This window comes from Dermacentor variabilis, chromosome 3 (assembly GCF_050947875.1).
Source record: "Dermacentor variabilis isolate Ectoservices chromosome 3, ASM5094787v1, whole genome shotgun sequence".
NCBI lineage: Eukaryota > Metazoa > Arthropoda > Arachnida > Ixodida > Ixodidae > Dermacentor > Dermacentor variabilis.
In genome coordinates this window covers 197,304,945-197,313,160 of record NC_134570.1, presented here as the reverse complement: position 1 = coordinate 197,313,160, position 8,216 = coordinate 197,304,945, and the positions used below count along the sequence as shown (strand labels likewise).

The following is an 8,216-nucleotide window of genomic DNA, read 5'->3' as shown; positions in this document are numbered from 1 at the left end:
AACTGATACCTCGAATTTGGAATGTTACTTCAAATAGATTACGCCCCCTTGCACCCTCCTGGCGCCTAAATGAGAATGAAGAAAAGGAAACGATATCGTTCACGCTTGCTCATCATAATCGCGTGTAGTTTCTACTCTGTAAGCCTTTCTTTGGCTCGATTTGTGGCTGTATAGGTAACCACCAAAAATGAAGCGCTCTCAGAGAAAGCAGGCTTCGTGCTGGCTCCCAATCGCTATAGGGGCAATGACACCTAATCTGTAAGCAAAAGGTCGATTCACTAATGAGAGATTGGAAGGCTAGTGCAGGACCGCGCTACAATATTGACCCGTCTACTTCTTTATCCTTAATGGGCGAACACGTTTCACCGACTAACAAATGTTATCGCGCAGCGCAGGACGCGCCTGCATGTATCGTAAGTGTCTGGAATGTTATCGATGGTTCCATCCGCTGTCTGTCACCGAACCTTGTGCAATCTGATTGCATATATGTGCGACGCGAATGGTGTAGAACGTTGTGGAAGATGCGCGGGTCCCAGCGATTGTTCTGGAACATTCGACGACTGATGTATAAATGCCGACGTGCTTTGCCGCGGATCAGATTTCCGATGGTCGCGGACTGTGTTCGCCGCTATCATTGTGCTTTAAGTGTAGCCTGTTTTTGAGGGCACAGGTTCGCCAAATAAAACTCTAGTTTCGCCATTCACAGTTTTGCTGCTTTTCTTCGCCGTCACTGCCACGTGACAATATATTTGTGATAGGTAGAAGCAAGTATCTCATCTTAATGGTGCATTTTCCCACATGACAGGGAAAGTCACCGTATCGATACATGGGCCTGTCTGCTTGCTTGCTTGCTTCTTTGCTCAATGTAGTAACCGGCATTATTAATTGATTTGTCTTATTGGCATATTTTGGGGGGGGGATACGAGGTTATATCCCTGCAGCTGGACATAAAGGCAAGGATAGATAGATAGATAGATAGATAGATAGATAGATAGATAGATAGATAGATAGATAGATAGATAGATAGATAGATAGATAGATAGATAGATAGATAGATAGATAGATAGATAGATAGATAGATAGATAGATAGATAGATAGATAGATAGATTTGCAATCTTGCTATTCACGGAACGGGCGCGACTACCGCACGCACCGGGATCCAGTCCGGCGACGGCGTTCGCCGGCAGGGTCCCCCCGGCTGGCGCGGGCAAAGCTTGAGGCGGTGGGGCAACGTAGCTGGGAGCCACAGGCTGGTACTGTAGACCCGGGGCCAAACTTTGCGGTGCCAGCGGCTGCACTCCCGGTGCAGTCTGTGGGGCGGGCGCCGCATACGGCCCCTGTGGAAGGCCCGCGTAAGGAGCCTGTGGTGCGAGACCCGCCGGTTGACTGCCGGGAAACCCTTGCGGCGCTGCACGAACGAAGTAGTGCTTTGCTGTAGGTTAACGGCATATTTTTTTTGTTATGCCACCTTCCAAATCAAATAAATCATCTCACTCCATCGATTTAAAAGAGTCCTATTCATGTATAACAATGCACAAGCTACCTTAAATTTGAAATGGTGTATCGTGTAGTTTAGCAGACTGTCTCTGGTCGTTGCAAGATACGCTGAAACCCATACTGAGCGAAGAGTTCTGTGCCTCAGTCCTGTATAATGCGGTGACTGCCTCTCTCGTCTATGTTGCGAGCACACCGCGTTCGAGAACGGCCGCCGTCATATGGCCATCGCCGTGCCCTCCTGCTACCGTTCTCGTTGGTATTTAGACGTCTTCCTTAGGCCCTCCTCATAGTCATGACACCACCGACGTCGTCATGTCTTCGACTTCGTGCCTTCGTCATATACAACCTCTCCTAACACGGACACCTTCAGCGATCTTATGACACAACAAAAACCATACCAAGGCTAGACAGGCAGCTGGACAGGCACAGTGTCTCGTGCACGATTCCCACAGTGCGTTGAACCTGCATATATTTGATAGGTTAATTCCCTTCTCTTATGGCCCCCGCAATTTCATCTGTGTGGTACAAACTGGCATAACAGTGATTTCTCACGTGATAATTGTTTTTACTATAACACTGAGATGTGTATACGTTATTGCATGTACTACAATTTAATTTCCTGCTCACTTTTTTAGTTCGTGTGTCTGTGCGCCTGATTTGTGGTTCCTTATTTCATAGCAGTCGATGCATTTCTCTGCAGTGGCCGATCGATAAAAAATAAAGGTGCGGCTTGCCGCGTACAAAGAAAACAGTGCGATCCGCTGCGCCGCTACCAGTCGGGCACTGTTGTCTGGGATTGGCATAGAAAATGCATCAGGAACGCGCTTGGAACGGCGTCTCCCGTTGAAGCCGATGCATCTCATCCCCGACAGGTAGCGCCATTCGGCCCAGCCAAGCGGCTGAGAAGGCAACTAAGGCTGTCACATTCGCTTCCATTGCAGCCCGCCTGACGCGGCAGGCCGCATCTTTTTTTTTTATCCCGCGGACATGGCTCTGGATATCTAGCCTTTTTTCAATCGAGCCCGTGTTGTTGTTATAGAAAGCATCACTACATAAATTCATTGGAATAATATTAGGGCAAAAACCTCAAGTGGCTCCTTGCCCGATGGGATTGAAAGAAACGCGGCGTCTAGTCGAAGGGTGCAAAAAGATATCACGTCACCTCCGAGCGAGCGGAGGTACAGAGGCGAAGGAATAGCGCGCGCCGACAGAAAAACAAGTGTTGCGTTGTTGACTTTACGTGACGGCGGTTGTGGTGATGGTAGACTGCGAAGCGAGAGAAAGACGGCGATGGAGGATGCTCGCCCGGGACCTAGCGCATTGCAGAGTAGCCCTTGGATAATCGATGCTAGGTCCTAGGATACTCGGTCCTCGGCCCTAGGATACTCGCTGCAGTCGAGGACACTCGCCAAGCGAGAAGCGAGGCTCGGCGTGCGAAGCGGCGGAAGCCATGCGTTCAACCGCGAGTGCGGCTTTAGCCTGCTGAGAGGACGCAGCGTAATCGTGTTCGGCTTCTGCTACACATTTGTAATACTTACAGGTGTCAAGCATGCTGCACGCTTGGGTAGTGCATTAAGTTCTGCCATGTGTCGTTGAGGGCGTAGACTTACAGCAACATGCGTTTGCTTCCCATTGGGGCTCGATATGTCTTGCATGAAGTCTGACTACTCACATGACTTAATACATTAGCACGTGTGCCTTCCCGTGTTACTGGCGTGTAACCTACTGCTGAACTTTCTTTTTACTACAGTCAGATTGGTGATTCGCGCGAGTAGCTTATACATTGCGAAATGCATATAAACGAAAGGCGAGGAGCGACTAGTCGCTCCTCAGAGATGTTGAGCCTCGGAAGATGATGAGGTGCACATGCCCACGTATTTCTGGCTATATGCGGCCTCCTACACCTTTTACTAAAGTGTCCCGGCACGTAGAATGGACACGCACCTGACAGCGCTCCGAGGGCACACACTGCTCCACCGTGGCCAAGGCGATCGTGCGTTTGTCGACGTCCCTTGGTGCAGTAATGGTTGTGAGGTCAATCGGAAACCACAAGTGTTTACACACAACACATGCCACACAAAACTGGTTCCCCACAAACTCCCTCTGAAACCTGGCCATTGCTCCGGTGAAACTTTCCAAGCTTGCGGGATCGGGGCTACATCGATGATTCGCATTTATTTTCGCCTCGTGGTCCTGGCTGGCAGTACGTTTATGGGACCGCCACCACGGGAGAGCGGAAGGAAAGGAGATACGCAAGCGCTTGGAAGGGCGACAATGAGAGGGTGGTGCGAACATTGACATGGCCGACGTGGGTCAAAGCGTAGTATCTGTTCTTATCAGCTTAATATCTGATACGGGTTCTATTTGGAGCCGATAAAAAATTATTTTTCATCTTGGCAGAGTGCTTGATGGCTGCTTCACCTCTGCCGAGGGTCGGCCGCTACTGCACTATCTTCGGGATCGGCTCATGTATCGAGAGAAATTCCCGATCTACACGGCACGATAGACAAGCATTCTTTCCCAGAAATAGCCATATACAGGGGCGCTGTAAACATAATAAAAAAACAATTAACTTCATTAGTGCATACTAAAAATATTTTGCGCCACAAACAACACACACAAGAAAGATGACGACATGGTGTTTTTGACGCAAGAACTTTTTAGTATGCAAGATCACCAACTAGGCCAGCAGTTAGCTCTTCTAAAGTATATTTCTTCATTAGAGCTTTACGGGAAGTTCTTCAAACGGCGAATTTTAGGGCAGTCACATTTTATTACGCCCTCATTTTCTAAAACGCCTGAAAGATGCACCTAATTCGATATATGCATAGTCGAATTTTGACAGTAAATCCAGGCAAAATTCAAACCGATCGCCATGGGCACTCGCGAAAGGCGGCGCCGCCATCACACGAAGACACACCGTGACGGCATGGGTGGGCAAGTTTGAAACCACATGTCTCATACGTCACGCTTTTCCTGGCAAGTAAGCGCGGCTGTATGTCGGGTCAGGCTTCGCCGCGGCATGGCTATCGTTCAAACTTGGCCCCATCTCCGGGGCGTTGCCGTCTGACGCGCAATGGCACGCGCTCAGTCTCAATACGGCCTCGATTGAACGTTACAATTTGATGATGACCATCTGGAACTAGGTGCGACTTTCAACATCTTCAAAAGATAGGTGTGCATGAAAATATCACTAGCCGCAAATTTGCCATTTAGATAACCGCCCCCGACGCACTAATAGAAGAGTTAAATCGGCAATTTGTGCTAATCATTTTCTTGAAGCTCACGTTATTAGGGACAAGGTATGTCCGCCTCTGAAAGCCATCTGGAAAAACACCACGTTCGCTGCTCTCATTACTTTTTATAAGAAGTCTCTAAGGCACAGAAAGCAACACCATCTATATATAGTAAACACTAGCTATAATAAAGTGATAGAAACAGGACACGGACTTCGTTATAAGCGGTATTTAGTTAAAAGCCGGAACACTAAACCAGCCAGAATAATGCTGAAGGTACGTTGAAATACTCGGGAGCTCGCTAAACGTATTAGAAGCAAAAACCGCGCTTCATACTTGCGCTGTGTCAGCACGTACTATGGAGCAAAATAAGCATGTAGCGTCTGACCAGCAATCCTTCTGGGGGCCATTAGTCACTGTTGAGCTCTAACGCACCCCATAAGGCCATTTTTGCCGCAGCTGCAGTACACTTTGTTCGTGTGCAGACGAAGTATTCTTTGCCTTTTCGATGTCGAGCTTCTCCATCCAACGGAGTGTCGTAGTCGTGTTACACGCCCTACAGAGTGTGAAAAGGGGTAGAGCATTCCCCACCTGCACCACTAATGTATCCCAGGTTAGAAATAGGAAATAAGAAGGCTGGGCTGGAAGGTGTTGGGTGAGAGTATAGAAGGGAATAGGAAGTAGTATAGAGAAAGAGGGAAAAGGGGGCAGGTGACCGGATAAATGTGAAAGTTTAGAGAAGATGTGGGTGAGAAAGTGAAATAGAGAAAGCGCAAGCTACTATCAGCATCCACAGCCCAGGGGACAGGCTCAGCATGCAGGGGGCATTTATTGAACAAAACGTAAACAAAAATTACGCAAATTGCATTTTTTCCTCCGTCTTGAAGGGATCCTTCTTTAAGTTCTTCTTCTATCTGTTCATTACTTGTCTAGTGCTTGAGTGGTCCTCGATTCTTGTCGGATCCAATCCTTGCGCTAGTTGTTAGGTCCACTGCATGTCTTGCGAAGCTGATAAGCTTTAAGCTCCTTGCTTTTGATCCCTGTAGCCCATTGTGTGGTGTGTGTATCTGTTCTTTTGTTCTTGTTTTTGTGGTGATATTGGTGGTTTGATAAGAAACAGTGGCTGAGGAGCCCTCACCAATAATGATTTTTATGCACAATGTCTTTCTCATAACGATGTCAGAATACTTTTGAAGATGTTCTCAATTTTTTTCACTATTTTAGTTAATTTTGTATCGTTTTACCACTGTATAGTGCTTTCCTCAATTTTCTCTACTATTTCATATAGAATCGTTATTGTTTATTCATTCTTATTAATTACTGTTTTTCTATTTTCCAAGTTATCACGTATTTTTTGATAGTTCATTTAGTTCTATAGTGGCAAGTAAGCCATCTTCCACGTAGCGGTCGAAACCAGCAATGTTTATCCGGCATTGACATTTTGATTCTGATATTATGTTAAATTTCGAAAAGTAAAACGGGCAGCCTCTCATGTCCTATCTGTGCCTGGGAAGTATAGAAATTTGTGGAAAGTGTTTGAGGATGTTATTTACCTTCGTCATCCATTTCTAAATGTAGCTAGTAATTTCTTCTTTATTCCATATTGTGTTACATCATATATATAAATTTGCTTGCAGCTCTGAAATAAATGTCTTTGAAGTTGGGAAAAATGTTTTATTGCCATCATTTGTGGATTCTTTTGCTAATTCATCGGCTAGCGTATTTCCTAATATACCACTGTGGCCTTTCACATATGTTCATTTTATGTTAAATTATTTTGCGTGATCTAATATATTGTTTATTTAGCATATCTTTGGATTTGAATTGCTTAGGTTTCTTAAAACTTACAGTGCTGATAAGCTGTCTGTGAATAGTTCACATCTAAACTATTTTTTTGATGATGTGATGTGTTCTATCGATTTTAAAATAGCTACAACTTCTCTATCGTAATTGAAACTGTATCGTGGTAGCTTGTATTTTCTTAGGCTTTCAATTTTATTTTCTTTCTCTAGTATTATAAAAGCTGCACTAGTTTCTTGTTTTGTCTTTGATGCATCTGTATATATTCTATAATCTACGTGTTCCTCGGCTGGTACAAAAGGTACACTAATTTTATTAGATGGATGGTTCTTCCAGTGGTCACATTGCCGCATTATTTGATTTTTAGTATATGCTGTGTTGTTCCAAGTGAAGTTTTTTTTCCTTCGTTAAGTATGTTATATCGTTCGTTTTCTTTTTCGGTGGCTAATGACTGATGCCGTACTGATGCCAGCGGTCACGGAATCGGCGCAGTGCTGGCCCAACGCCAGCGTGGCAACGACCGTGTTATCGCTTACGCTATCAGGCTCCTCACACCCTCGGAGCGCTACTATTCCATCACTGAGCGTGAGTGTATCGCCCTAGTTTGGGCGGTTGCGAAGTTCCGCCTACACTTATATGGCCGACCCTTTTCCGTTGTCACAGACCATCACACGCTTTGCTGGTCATGCTCATTGAAAGATCCTGCAAGAAGACTTGGTCGCTGGGCCATACGCCTCCAAGAATATTCGTATACTGTCACCTACAAATCAGGCCGACTACACAAGGACGCTGACTGCCTGTCTGGCTACCCGGTAAACGAGCCTGACCACGCCTATAGTAGTACCACCAACGGCACTTTCTCTGTGTCTGTCTTTGCTAACATCGCCGATGAGCAATACCGAGACATATCGCTGCGTGCACTGATCGAGCGCCTGTCCGTTCGCCGATATGTCCTTCAGGGCGGCATTCTGTACCGAAGGAACTTTCTCTCTGACGGATCTCATCTTCTTCTTGTCGTGCCAAAACATCTACGACAGACTGTGCTCTTTGAGATGCATGACGCACCCACTGCAGGGCCTCTTGGGGTAACCCGCACGTACGACCGCGTCCGCCGCCGCTTCTATTGGTCTGGTCTCGCTCGCTCCGTCCGAAGCTATGTTGCTGCCTGTGATGCCTGCCAGCGTCGGAAAACACCTCAGGTGCTACCTGCCGGTCATCTCCAGCCGATCACCGTCCCTGTGGAACCGTTCTTTCGTGTTGGATTAGACCTCCTCGGTCCCTTTCCCACGTCATCCTCTGGGAACAAATGGGTAGCCGTCGTAACTGATTACGCCACCCGATATGCTATCACGCGGGCTCTCCCTACCAGATGCGCCACTGAGGTCGCTGACTTTCTCTTGCGTGACAATATCTTACTTCATGGCGCCCCGCAACAGCTGCTTACTGACCGTGGTCGTAACTTCCTGTCAAAAGTTATCGCCGACATTGTGCGTTCCTGCTCCACTCAACACAAGCTGACTACCTCATACCATCCTCAAACCAATGGCCTCACAGAGCGGTTAAACCATACTCTTACCGATATGCTCTGCAAGTACGTTTCCAAGGAACGCCACGACTAGGACATTGCCCTTCCTTACGTCACATTTGCGTACAATTCTTCCCGGCACGACACCACCGGATTT

The 8,216-nt window shown here is 46.9% G+C and overlaps 1 pseudogene; it reads left to right on the top strand.

The window, feature by feature from the left end:
* The first annotated feature begins 3,797 nt into the window (after nt 1-3,797).
* Nucleotides 3,798-3,972, top strand: LOC142576944 (U2 spliceosomal RNA; annotated as a pseudogene).
* Nucleotides 3,973-8,216: the final 4,244 nt, after the last annotated feature.